At 38.1% G+C, this 12,713-nt stretch overlaps 1 protein-coding gene and 1 long non-coding RNA gene across 4 annotated transcripts in view; one reads left to right on the top strand and one right to left on the bottom strand.

Moving 5' to 3' along the window:
• Positions 1-5,231, top strand: part of LOC106872077 (uncharacterized) — a 24,937-nt gene extending 19,706 nt beyond the window's left edge. For 2 of the 3 annotated variants that reach the window (XM_089353420.1, XM_089353421.1), the window contains exon 5: positions 5,069-5,231. The gene's annotated coding sequence lies outside the window, so the exon portion shown is untranslated. Of the gene's footprint in view, positions 1-4,633; positions 4,702-5,068 lie in introns of all 3 variants that reach the window. The other variant, XR_008264474.2, reaches the window with a different exon arrangement.
• Positions 1-12,713, bottom strand: part of LOC106872071 (uncharacterized) — a 19,978-nt gene extending 7,265 nt beyond the window's left edge. The window contains exons 1-2 of the long non-coding RNA XR_016242162.1: positions 12,627-12,713; positions 8,103-8,174 (exon numbers count right to left, since the gene is read on the bottom strand). This is a non-coding gene — a long non-coding RNA (uncharacterized LOC106872071). The remainder of the gene's footprint in view (positions 1-8,102; positions 8,175-12,626) is intronic.

Raw genomic sequence — 12,713 nt, 5'->3', positions numbered from 1 at the left:
GGAAGATGTTTCACGAACAATCTCAAAAGGGGGATCATTTGAGGTAGGCCTTCCAGTGGGGGAAGCCCATCAGTGGTCATTACGTCACCGCCTAAATCTAAAGTCTTGTTTTCAATCTCAATCAGCGCTAGGTTGTATATTGCATCAGTGAAACCTACTTTTCAAGCAGGGAATCGAGGGTGAGCGGCTCGCCTAAAGTCCTCGGACAGGTCATTCCTAAATTGAAACCACAAAGAATACGGACCACTGGATGCATAAATGTGCAGTATAACAACAGCATAGTAACATCCGCTCACATAACTTCAAACACACATACGCATATGGAAACTTAGTTTGTGTGTATTTAGGATGCTGTTCATTTTCTGAAGGCGACACAAACTTTTCAGCGGTGCACTCACGATTATACTTCAAGTTATCAATAACTAACGTACAGTGTATAATAGTGTCCTATCCACTGAATATGGCCAATAATATTATAAAACGACACTGGGTAGAAAACGAAATCAGTGCACCGATAAACGTTTGGTGCACTCGCCATAACGATAGTGTAAAAGCTAATGTCTACGGTAAGATCGCTGAAAAATTAACGTCACAGTCCATTTACAGATCTGACAAACAGATCGAAAACAAAATAAAAGAAACCACAAGATCGTTTCCTACTGTGCACGCGCACATGGTAACACTGGAAGCCATACTTGTCAACGGACGTAGCGCACCAACTGACCCAATTCCAACAGGTCAGGGATCATTTCAACGACCCGTTAGCCAGCAACAAACAACATCCTCATTGATATCGCTATCCGACCTAATTCCAACCAACACTACCGTGGCAATCCAGGACTCACTATCGCAACATCAACAGCCTGCTGTTGCAACTACATTGGAAGCACCTTGTTTGGCACCATTATCTGACCTGATTCCACCCAGCCCTACTGTTGCAAGTCAAGTTTCACTGCCGCTACAGCAACAACAACAACAACTGCAACAGTCTGCTACTGCTACTACAATAGGACCACTGACCAATGAGCCTCCTAATATAAAAAAAAAACCTTTACTGTGCCCATGTCAAAAACCCTGTCGTTACCATTCGCAAGGTAACTGTAGATTTGGCCCCAGCTTGAACTGAACCCAGAATACAACCACAACCATCTGAAGGGCACAAGACGATCGAAAAATAAATAGAGACAGCAACAGAGGAGACCTACGACAACAACAAAATCAAAATACAACCACATTTCACCTCCTGCAACCAAACAACAGAGACAGAACTATGGGAAAACCATAACACCAAGTACAATAAACATGAACTATGTATCCTCTGACCAACTGGCAAATCAAAGTGGCAACTCTTTCTTACTAACTTATCTAGAAAATATGAAGGCCGACCAAAGCCAAGAGATTCAACAAGCTATCAGCAACCATTTATGCAAAACACAAAAAAAACACACACCCATCACCAACTAGAAAATCACACACACACAGCTCTATACAAAAACTACCCTTATTGCTACCTTTAAACAACATAAAACATAATACTGAGCTCTTAGACCAATGAAAACATCAAACTACCTTTACCTCGACATTCCTGTCAAATGTACGTGGTATCAACCCATCACTCATTGCCCAAAAATGGAAGATGCCATACATAGAGAGTTGGCTTGCCGAAATGGCACATTGCTTCCCTTTCTTTATCCATACTGAAACTCACCTAAATAGCACACATATGGATGCCGAGGTGGAAATAAGAGATTTCTCCATCATCCGTGCAGATCGCACATACCGAAATAAAGTGGAGACAGCCATCTTTCTCGATGCCTCCTTTTCAGTTGATGCCAAGGACATATTTTCCAATGCCTATTGTGAATCTATACCACTATTCAACAAGGCCAAAGACATAACTGTTGGTCTTTACAGGCCACCTAAAGTGCTTCGAAGAGTGCCTCAACAAAATCAAGTCCTTCCTTCAAAAATACAACTCCGGAAACATACTACTGATGGGTGATTTTAACCTCCCTCATATAAACTGGCCCACAAATACTCTGAAGTTAGGCAAATGCTCTACATCAGACAAAGCAGCAGCAGAATTACTCTTTAATCTAATGGATACATTCTTCCTGACTCAGCTAGTGCTCGAACCAACAAGACAGAACAAAACGATTTGGGATTTAATATTAACCAACCACTCTAGCTCCTTTCACAGTATTTCAGTTGAAAAAAACACTCCTCTCAGACCACGACATGATACTCTGCAAATTTAAATTTCCGGCATATCAAAACGAAACCAGCCAATCCCACTCCACTGCACTTATTTGACAACATAAACTTTCACAAAGCGGACTGAGGAGCAATCAGAAAAGATCTGTCCTTCATCGATTGGTCTTTCACTCTCAGTTCCACTCACATTGAACTGTGCAGCAAGGCTTGCTTCAACGCGTAGAATAGTACATAACTAGCTGAGAGAGTAAAGATAATGTTAGAATGAAAGCCACAAGTCTTCTGAAATACAGCTAATCAGGGCTTTCTGGTAGAAACAGTAATTTATTTCGCCATTTTCAACACTGTTTGGTCAGTTGTTCAAAACAGACGTTTGAACAAGGTACGCTCATAATGTAGAAGGCAGATTGGAAAACACAGGGGTGATAATCAACGTTTCAACGGACATAATAAAAAATAGTAGATCAGATGGGAATAACTTAAGATAGGTCCTGTGGTTTTTCTTTCATTTCTGCCGTCAAAGCATTTTTTTTTTTAAAGCGGACGTGAGAAAACAAAAAAAAAAAACTTCCTGAAATTTATGCGCGGTCATTGAAGGCACTAAAGCTCTTTAAAAGATATGGCTTTTGAGAGAAAATATCTAACATCGTTTTAACCCGTTAATATAGCTTTTGATTTTGGAATGGTTTTCTGTGCATTTCCCATCATTTCATATTGTTTATTACAATTGACCACGCGGTATATTTCTTTTAAGTTTTTCCATATATATATACATACATACATATATACATATATACGTATATATATATATATATATATATATATATATATATATATATATATATATATATATATATATATATATATATATATATATACGTATATATATATATATGTATATATATATACGTATATATATACATATATATATATATATATATATATATATATATATATATATATATATATATATATATGGGAGAATGTACGAAAAAACAACAACAGACGAGGACAGGTGGTGTAAATAACAAAAGGATGTATTAGTATGACGCTCGGGAATACGGAAAGTCTTTGACGTTTCGAGCTACGCTCTTCAACAGAAAGAATACGGAGACAAGGAGAAAAACACGGAGAAAAAAATTGAATAGTGTTCAGTCAACGGTCAATCAATATATATATATATATATATATATATATATATACACTTTATTAATAAAGCTGCAAAGACGCCACAAAAACTGTTACTCAGAGTTTCACGTTCCCGTTCGTAGGACAGTTTTGGTTCAGAACGGAACAAAAATAAGGTTATATATATAGATAGACAATTACATCGATATATACACTTTTGAAATTGATTTTGCTTCATTGGTCTTTTCAACTAACAGTCTTTTCAATAACAGGTTATATGAAATTAAAATTTCCACTTAAAATCATATATACATATATATACACACACACGCACACACGCACACACACATACATATATGTAAATATGCAGTCATTAAAAAACAGAGTAAAAGAAAAAATAAACACGCGTGGGGACGTAACACAGGGAAAGCATTAATATGACGCTCATTGAAGGAAGAGAGTAGTTGTTTTAAGTTTCGAGCATAGCTCTTCTTCGGAAGCAGGAAAAACAGGAAAGTCCAATGGGAAAGAAAGAAGGAAGAAAAATTCCACAACAGATCACGTCTGGTTACATTTCGGATATGACCGTGTATATATATATATATATATATATATATATATATATATGAGCACCCTTAGTCGCATATAATGATAACTGAATTTTCCATTATGGTATAATATTGCTCCTAGCCATTTATATTAATTTTGTACACGCATTTGAATTCCGCTAAACCATCCATAGATTTCTGTAGTAAATACAGAAATGCTGACGGGGAATTCGCCGATACCAGCCAATCGGGCGGCTCTTACTGATGAAGCTTGCGGATAAACGCGACACTGAACGTTTAGTCTAAAAGATTCTTGGTTCGCTCATGGGAATGTTTCTCCCCTGTAAGTGTATGTGTATGCATTTGCGCTCATGCTACAGCACAAGGAGCATTTTGCTCCTAGTTCTAGCAATGCAGGTCTCTCAGCACTGCTAGTTATATTTAGTAACGATTGAATTTTCCTTTATTATTGCGCGTAGCTGTTTATATCAATTTAATATGTATATATGTGTATGTGTATGTGTATGTATGTGTGTGTGTGTGTGTGTGTGTGTGTGTGTGTGTGTGTGTGTGTGTGTGTGCGTGTGTGTGCGTGCAAGCGCGTGCGTGTGTGTGCCTATATATTTGTTTATGCGTCTGTATATGTCTATGAACAACAAAAATGTAAGTATATTATTTCTTTACATTATTTACATTTGACGGATATTTGTCCTCATCTTGTTTGTTGTTAACCCAACGTTTAGGCTGATATACCCTCGAGGCTTCATGAGATGTCTAGGGGAAATTTCGAACCTGGGTTCTCATTCCTAAGGTATTTTTTGATGTTATTATTATTATTATTATTATCATTATTATTATTATTATTAATATTATTATTATTCAGAACTCGGAATCTTGGGGTTAGTAGCCCGCGCTCTTAACCACTACGCCATATATCCGTCAAATGTAAATAATGTAAATAACGTAAATAATTCCTCAGCTCTGTATATATTTTTTGTCAGTGATAAATCTATCCATCGGGAAATCGAATTTTGTGCAGTCGTAACTTTATTGTTTAATGGCTGTAAATTTGTAACGATATATATTCTATTGTATAATTTTATAATTAATTTCATTTGGCAATACCAGTTGATATCACTATATATAAATAATTGTTTTGTATTCTTTTATTCATATAGAAAATTAAATAGATCGATCTACACCTAAAACCAAAATCAGTTTCAAATAAATTGGTGAAGAATGGTATACTAATTATACCAGACCAAGATTTAATCATTCTATCGTACACTCCTCACTGAAACACGTGTAAGAAATAACGTAATAAACTATTTTCGGAACCAACTCTGCTGTTTCCTGTTGTCTTTGTCTTTTGTGAGGGGGTGGGATCTATATATACACTGTGATCTTTATGACTGTCAGAAACCATTAGAAGGAAAGTTTTTATTAAAAGGCAACATTTCCTTTTCGTTCCTCCCATCATTGTTCCAACACCTCTCGGTATTCAGTATGGTTATACCAACATGATTCCCTGCCACTCACTTCGAGAAAGAAAGGGGAACCCACTTTCTCTCCAAACGTATGGTACTTTGCATTCTAAATGTCTTTCCCAATGTTTCTAACATCACTTTTCTCCTCACTCCCTCCCTCTTTTTACCCACTTCTTCTCACTTACCCCACTCACCGACAGCCTCCCCCCACCCCGACTACTCCCATCTTATCCCCACACTATCACTCGCAATTTGTACACTAACTCACAAACCATGCAATTCAATGCACACAGAGAAATTAAGGCCAATAGGCCAGATATAGCTGCCAGAGATCATGAAGAAAAAAATGCTTTCTAATTGATGTATCAATACCAGCAGATGACAACGTTTCTCTAAAAGAAATGGAGAAACTTTCAAAATACAAAGACCTCGATATAGAAGTAACTCGAATGTGGAATCTAAAAACAGAAATAATTCCTATCATAGTAGGCGCATTAGATATGATAAAAAATATACAGACAAATACATAACAAAAACATCAGGACTTAAAAATATATATAACATACAGAAAATTGCAAAACTGGGCACTGCACACATCCTACGCAAAACACTTTCAATACAGTAGCCTTAAGAGCATCACAGCAAACCACAGCACATACCCAAGGCACACAGAGCTGCGCTCGGTATTGAAGTGAAAGTGCCCTATAAAAATAAAACTACTGAATAATAATAATAATAATAATAATAATAATAATAATAATAATAATAATAATAATAATAATAGTAGTAGTATGCCAAGGATCCTGAAAAAAGAAATGACGTATACAGCTTTCGACCAATAACATGTCTTCCGCTAATGAGGAAACTAATATCAGGTGCTTACCGGTGAACTGTATAGATTGTGCCGAAAGGGGAGCCGGGGAACGAAAGAACAGCTCTTAATCGATAATCTAATTGTCAGAAACTGCAGAGAAGACACACAAACCTGAGCATGGCATGAGATGAGTATCAAGAAGCATAGAACATGATATTACACTCTTGAATAATAAGAACAATTGAAATGTATGGAGTAGCAGAAAGCATGAGATGCTTTATATGGAACAGTATGAAGTGGTAGAGAATAGAATTGACTGCAGAGAATCAAGTATTAGGGGAGGTGAAAATGAGGACAGGAATCTTCCAGGAGGATAATGTGTCCCCACTGATCTTCTTGTTGGCAATGATCCTCTTGAGTAAAATACTACAGAAAACAAAGTTGGGGTATGACCTGGGAAGGGGTAAGGGAAACCTGAAGAACTTGCTATTCATTGACAACATGAAGTTGTTCACAAAAGTGAGGCAGAACTGGACAAAAAGTGAGGCAGAACTAGTCCAGTCTGTGCGGATTTATCCAACGATATTAAGATGGAGTTTAGGCTCACAAAATGCGCTACGCTGGTGATGAGACGAGAAAAGATTGTCATCGCAGAAGCGCTAGGTTCGCTAAGTGGTGAGATAATGAAGGCAATTTAACTTCAATCCAGCTACAAATACCCGCAAGTATATGGAATTAAACACAACGACATGAAAGAAAAAAGTAAAAGAGAGTAGCTGCTGCGAGTGAGAAAAATACTGGCTTCAAAGCTGAATGCCAGAAACATAGTTTCGGCAATAAACTCGCGCACAGACGCAGGAATCTTGAAGTGGACAGAAGAGGAAATAAAGGAGATATACAGGGAGTCAAGTAAGCTCCTAACGATGCATGGAGCCCATCATTCACGTGAGGTACTGGCTGCCTATACATGAAGAGAGCAAATGGAGTAAGAGGACCGATAAGTGTGGAAGAATGTACTATCGAAGTCGAGAGCTGAATTAGGTATCTTACCGAAAGTAAGGAATCTTTGCTCGTGGAAGTTAGGAAGTTAGGATCGAGGCTAGTGGAAGATAGGAACGAAGCGGTATTAAAAGCAGAGAAAAAATGGAAAACTGAAGGAAGAATTACAAAAAAGACACGAAGAAGAATTACGCAACAAGGGAAGATACGATCAATTCCATGTAACCACAACAGAAATTTCTGGAAAAAATAGGTGGGATTGGCTGTAGAAAGGAACCATAAAAAAGAAACCGAGAGCACTATACTGGCAGTGCAAGACCAAGATTTGGACACGAACTGGAGGGTCAACCTTTGAAATGAGCAGGTTTCTCCGCTGTGCCGCATCTGTATTCGAACTGATGAAACCATTGCCCATATGACAAACGAACGCCCTAGACTTGTCCAAAACCACCACTAGCTGTGGCGACACGATCAGGTAGTGAAAATGCTACACTGAAAACTTTGTGAAAAGTTGGGGATAGAGAGAGGCAAGATGAGCACAAACTGCAGAGGGTGACGCTGTCGGAGACTAGCAAAATCCTCTGCGATTTTCCAAACATATGATCCAAACAGATTAGCTGCTAGAGTATAACGCATCTAGCAGTGCTCGACAAGATGTACCACCGGTGCTATATAGTTGATGTTGCGTGCCCCTTTGACCCGTGAATAGTCAAGAAGAGAGGCGAAAAAATAGATAAATACAACCCTCGTAAGTACGAAAATGAAGAATGTGACAATAACACCAATTAGTGTCTGGTCTTTGGAAACAGTATCACAAGGCATCAAAAGGAATATCAAGGACATTGGCATAGAATTTCAACAAAAGGTTTGCTTCCTTGGCACGTCGAGAATAATCTGGAAATTATTTGATACCTGTAAATGGTACCGTAGGCTGCAGGTAGCAAGCCCGCTACGCTTGCAAAACTCCGGGAGCTCCACCAAAACCTGTGATGAAAAGAAAGAATAATGGTATTAATAATAATAATAATAATAATAATAATAATAATAATAATAATAATAATAATAATAATAACAATAATAATAATAATAATAATAATAATAATAATAATAATAATAATAATAATAATAATAATAACAATAATAATAATAATAATAATAATAATAATAATAATAATAATAATAATAATAATAATGCCCTGATGCAGTACCAGGCAGTGGCTCTCCTGGCTTCTGATCTTAATTGATTGGAAGTGTTATCATGTATATTGTTTTGTCTTGGTATAAAAGATGGGCTACAGCAAATATTATGCTTAATACCACAGATTTTCTTGTCAGTTGTTTGACCTTAACCAGTTGAGCATGTCTCTTGGTGGCTGAAGATGTGTGCATCTCTGATCACGAGCAGAAGTAGTGGGGGAGCATCATAGCCATGTGTTGAGAGGAGTTCTTTGGAGTTTGAATAATTCACCTTTGGAAGCATGGGTGTTTTGCTCAACATCCTTAAACAAACCTTATCCAGGGACCTTTTGAACGGGATGGACTACTCGACCTGAAGAAAATTCTAACTGGGCCCCACCTGTGAGGTCATGCGCTGTTTATCTTGATATGAGATCACCATGTCGCGTACATATGGTTGTGATGCATGTGCCTGGTGTACCCTTATCAGACAAGTAGTCATGATGGGTATATTGGGGTTTGTATATTTTACCCCAGTGTCACTTTGATGGGATGCACTGCCCTCTCACTCAATAATAATAATAATAATAATTGTAGCGGTAGCTAGATAGTTGAATGATCTCCCTTGCGAGAAAGATTATAGAGTAACCTCCCTTTCTAAGTTTCTCGAAGCATCTGTCATGAGACGTAATTCTTAATTATTCACGTAGCTTAGCGTTTCCCTTGGAAGTTTCTAGAATGTCTAGCATTCCATTAATAAAAACAGCTTGTTAACCCTACTCTTCGCTTCTTAGTCGATTAGACATTAAGCCATTCACGTCATTGTTATGTCCGGCTATATCTCTACGCCACATGACTGAAAACCACCACTTCGCTGTTATTTCTACATTTTCTTTCTCTGAACTTTCTTGCAGAGATTACTATGAGTTACTCTTCAGTTCCCCCTATTATTACTGAAGAGTTGGGTAGGAGACGTGTGTCTGCAAAGTTTGTGCCAAAACTGCCTTCAGCTGATCAAAAAGACACCCGGATTTCAGTTGCTCAATATCTCCTCGATCGTATCAAAAACGATGAAAAATTTTGAAAACTTTGCGTAGACCTCTGAGCAGATATTGCCAAGCTTTTGGCAAAATTTGATGCATATTCTCTGCTCAAGTTTCTCTGTCATGGCCAATGCGCTGATTACACGTTATACACCTTCTATCCAAGCACTGCTGTAAACAGCGGAAATGAGCTAGGACATTATACACTAGTGCGCATGCACAGCATTTTTCAAGTTCAGTCTGGGCCAAGCGGATTTACTCTGGGTGCTTCAGCTTCGTTACTATGGAACAGTCCGGATACTTATTGATCCCACATATTTTGTTTGGGTTGTTTCATACTGTATACTACAATTCGCCACGTAGAATATTTTTTGGAATATTTTGCCTATATATCAGGACATTCCAGAAGTTCTGTCCGATTTCACCTTTTTAAAAATTGAATGAAATTTAATAGTATTTTAGAATGTCTAATGGAATTAGAAATTATTTTTATGCATTTGTGTACATTTAAACTAATCAAATATTATTTTACAGAATAATAGAATTAAAATTTATTTGATTAAAACCCTTTCTAAGATGGAGGTATCCAAAGAGCATTTGAGGCACATAATACTTTATGAGTACAAAAAAGGAAACTCTGCAGCCGAAGCGACTCGAAACATACACTCAGTTTATGGGAAAGAATGCTTGAATGAAAGAACTTGCAGAAGATGGAGATTTCAGCATTGAAGATGAAGATCGAATAGGACGTCCAGTTGAATTTGTTGATAGGCTCATTGAGATATTACTTGAAGAAAATCCTGATAGTTTTCGTTGTACATAAATGAACATTTTGTATTTTTATACTTTTATAGAGAACTAAACAGATCGATCTAAACCCGAAACAGAAATCGGAGCCGAAACCAAAATCTGATGAAAAAAGAGATAATTATACCGGACAAATACTTAGTCGTCATCTATTATAATCCTCCCAAAACACGCGTAAGGAATAACGTAATAAATTTATTTAAGCAAAAAGTCTGCTATTTCTTTCAGTGTTGTTTTTTCTAGGTATACGTTGTGATCGTGGAGGCGCAATGGCCCAGTGGTTAGGGCAGTGGACTCGCGGTCGTAGGATCGCGGTTTCGATTCCCAGACCGGCCGTTGTGAGTGTTTATTGAGCGAAAACACATAAAGCTCCACGAGGCTCCGGCAGGGGATGGTGGCGAACCCTGCTGTACTCTTTCACCACAACTTTCTCTCACTCTTACTTCCTGTTTCTGTTGTGCCTGTAATTCAAAGGGTCAGCATTGTCACACTTTGTGTCACGCTGAATATCCCCAAGAACTACGTTATGGGTACACGTGTCTGTGGAGTGCTCAGCCACTTGCACGTTAATTTCACCAGCAGGCTGTTCCGTTGATTGGATCAACTGGAACACTCATCCATCTTATACCTTTCGTTATTCAGCACGATCACCATAGCAGGATTCTCTGCTACTCATCTCCAGAAAGAAAGGGGAACCCGCATTCTCTGAAGGCTTATAATTCTTTGCGTTTCAAATATTTTTCCCGGAGTTTCTAACCTCACTTTTCTCCTCAATCGCCCCTCTTTTTACCAGCTTTTCCCCAGTCAACACCCCCCCCCACCCGAGCACCCTCATCTCATCACCACACTGCCACCCGCAATCAGTACCCTCACTCACAAGCACCACTGCCCAACACATCTCCGTAACTATCACGTACCCACATGCATACGCACATAGCCCCTCCTCCACCCAACTACCTCTTAACACCTCTACATACACCAACGTGCCCACACACATAATGTCTAGCATTCTCATGCTATGACGTATATATCCACGTACTAAGACGTTTATACCCAGACATGACTGCTCTGTGTACACGTACACCTATCCACACAGACATCCACCTACAACCTTACACTTACCCTAAACATTAAATGCATATATAAACGCAAACATGTGCTCCTGTGCACACCTCCCTTAGATACTCGTTGTTTCCACTTTGTGTCGTCACTGCTCTCCTTAAATCCCTCATACAATGTTTGACAATTGCTCAAAGCAACAATATTTGTAACTGACATTTCAGGCCACTCACACAAACACAGACATGCAAACGCACACACACACACACACACACACAGACATGTCGCAACACACCACACGCTCCGACATTGTTCGACTATATCTTTCTTCACTATGTATTACAAAAGCGTATAAAGCTCTTGCAAAAATATATATACACGCACAATTTCCTGTCTGCCACTTATCATTACCCAGTGTCCCACTCTCCACGCTTGTTCCAGTCATAGTCACGCGTTGCTGCTCCATAACAGTTAGGCGGCCATTTCTCCTGTCTGTGTTCCGTTGCTATTTAACCTTCATGCATATATATATATATATATATATATATATATATATATATATATATATATGAAAGTGTAGTCTCGATACTTACAGCAGAATAAAAAGAAAAAGGGAATTCAAGAATGGCTGCAAATTCGAAAAATTGAAGAAGTGTCGTGTTGATACAAAACGACTGAATATTGTGACATCTAAGGTTTTTATCGATTATTTCTGAGACTTTGTACAATAAATGAAGAGAAATTTTTAGCAGATGAATCTGTCTCCATACCACTAATTCTGCGCTTTTAAAGCAACAATTACAGCACGCCCTTTCAATTGCTGAGACATCCTTGAGTCTGACATTAGTAATTTGAAATGTAAGGTTTTAAAAAGCGGAATTAGTAAGAAAATCAAAACCCTTGAAAGATATGATGTCAAAAGATTGTAGTCTGTATATGTGCATATCTATCTATCTATCTCTCTATCTATCTATCTCTCTATCTATCTATCTATCTATCTATCTCTCTATCTATCTATCTATCTATCTATCTATCTATCTCTTCTCACGGACGTGCTGTCACATCGGCTGCGAAGGTAAACGTTTATTTGACCATTTACTGTCCACATTCTGTTGGAATTTTTAAATAATTTTGTTGCGAAGCACCTAGGCTTCATTTGTGTGTATTTTCAAGGGCAGGAATTGGCCCCCAGGGGCAGTTTCGGCCCTAGCAAAATACAAAAATTTCCTTCTTGACATTTGAAAAATGTCGAGAAACATAATTTTGGAACGCTTGTCTTGTTCTTTTGACAAGCATTTCTCGAGGCTTCAGATGCCAGAAGAGAAAAAAGAACAGAATAGCGCATACTCACACAGTGACAGGAACGCAGTTGCTGTAAACGTCACAAAGACGGTAATTACAGCTACTAACAGCCCTCTCACCACCACCACCACCAACA

This window comes from Octopus bimaculoides, chromosome 6, assembly GCF_046866305.1.
Source record: "Octopus bimaculoides isolate indiv1 chromosome 6, ASM4686630v1, whole genome shotgun sequence".
In the NCBI taxonomy this organism is placed as follows: domain Eukaryota; kingdom Metazoa; phylum Mollusca; class Cephalopoda; order Octopoda; family Octopodidae; genus Octopus; species Octopus bimaculoides.
This window is presented reverse-complemented; position numbering and strand designations above follow the sequence as displayed.